The 1,640-nt window shown below is 66.1% G+C and overlaps 1 long non-coding RNA gene across 1 annotated transcript in view; it reads left to right on the top strand.

Annotated features, from left to right (window-relative positions):
* LOC118451671 overlaps positions 1-1,140 on the top strand; it is a 10,077-nt gene extending 8,937 nt beyond the window's left edge. The window contains exon 3 of the long non-coding RNA XR_004841184.1: positions 1,127-1,140. This is a non-coding gene — a long non-coding RNA (uncharacterized LOC118451671). The remainder of the gene's footprint in view (positions 1-1,126) is intronic.
* The last annotated feature ends 500 nt before the right edge of the window (positions 1,141-1,640 follow it).

Below are 1,640 nucleotides of genomic sequence, written 5' to 3'. Positions count from 1 at the left end.
CGGGGAGGGACTGGGGGTGGGGGAATGGGGAAGAAACTGGGGTGGGGACTGGGGGGCCACTGGAAAGAGCTGGGAGGGACTGGGATAGGGACCAGGGGGTTACTGGGAGGCACTGGGGACACTGGGAGGGGACTGGGGAGGAACTGAAAGGCCTCTGGGGGATACTGGGAGAGAACTGGGATGGGGACACTGAGAGGTCTCCAGTGTCCCTGTCACCCCTGGCCTGTCCCTGCTGCTCCTGTCCCTGTGTCCCATCCTGTCCCCATGTCCCCCCACCCTGTCCCTGTGTCCCCCCAGGCTGGCTGGGGTGGTGACAGCACGTGAGTGGTCCCTTTTAGGGGGGTAGGGGGTTTTCCCGGACGTCTGGGTCCCTTCCAGGAGTCACCTGTTTCCGTCTGGGGGTGCTCCTGGGTGCCTGGGCCCCTCCTGGGAGGCTCCCGGACACCTGGGTTCCTTCAGGTGGGGACACTGGGGGCAGCGGTGGCAGCGGGGACACACCGGGTGACACGGCTGGAGCTGAGACTGCGCGAGAAGGCGGCCACCGCCGAGCTGCATCATCGGGAAACCAAGGTCAGCAGGGACACATACGCATGGGACCTGCTGGGGACACACGTGGACCTGTTAGGGACATGGGGACCTCCTGGGGACACACGTGGGACACAGGGACCTCCTGGGGACATGGGACATATGGGAACATGTGGGGGACACAGGTGGACCTGCTAGGGACGTGGGGGGACATGCTGGGGACATGCATGGGACCTGGTGGGGAAATGGAGGGACACACATGGGGCATATGGGGACCTGCTGGGGACATGGAGACCTGCTGGGGACACAGGGGGACACATGTGGGGACATGCTGGGGACACAGGGACCTGCTGGGGACATGCCTGGGAAATGGGGGGACACACTGAGGACACAAAGAGCCACGTTGGGGACATGGAGGGGGACATGCTAGGGACATGGGGACGTGCTGGGGACACACAGGGCCATGCTGGGGACATGGGGACAGAGAGAGTCATGTCCAGGCCGTGCTGGGGATGTGCTGGGGACACACTGGGGCCACGGGGAAGGGTCGGGGATGGCTTGGGGACACGCTGGGGACATCAGTGACCCAGTACCTGGCCAGGAAGGTGAGCCAGAGTGGGGACATGATGGGGACACGGGAGGCCTTGGGGCCAGGTTGGGAATGTGGTGGCACTTGTCCCAGCGCCTGGCGCAGGAGGTGATGCGGCAGCCACCAGGGGACCCTGAGGGTGGGAGGGGACCCTGTGGGTGACATTGGGACCCCAGGGTGGCATGGGGACACCGGGGGGGGGCATTGGGACCCTGGGAGTGACTTTGGGACTGCAGGGGTGGCAGGAGACCCCATCCCCGCTCTTGGGGATCCCAGGGGTGACATGGTGACGCTGTCCCCACCCCGCTGGCCCTGACCCACGTCTGGGGCCGGGGGTGACACGGTGATGCTGTCCCCAGCCCGGTGGCCAAGGTGACAGGCAGCACCCATCTGCTCGTGGGGACAACGGCTGGGGTCCGGCGCAGCGGTGAGTGGGGACACGTTGGGGACACGTTGGGGACACCCTTGGCAGGGAGGACACCGGGTGGGGGACATGAAGGGACACTGGGCAGGGGGCTGAGGACCA

This window comes from Egretta garzetta, unplaced genomic scaffold (assembly GCF_000687185.1).
Source record: "Egretta garzetta isolate BGI_Z169 unplaced genomic scaffold, ASM68718v1 scaffold431, whole genome shotgun sequence".
NCBI lineage: Eukaryota > Metazoa > Chordata > Aves > Pelecaniformes > Ardeidae > Egretta > Egretta garzetta.
Note: the sequence above shows the minus strand (reverse complement) of the source record. Positions and strands in the feature narration are given on the sequence as shown.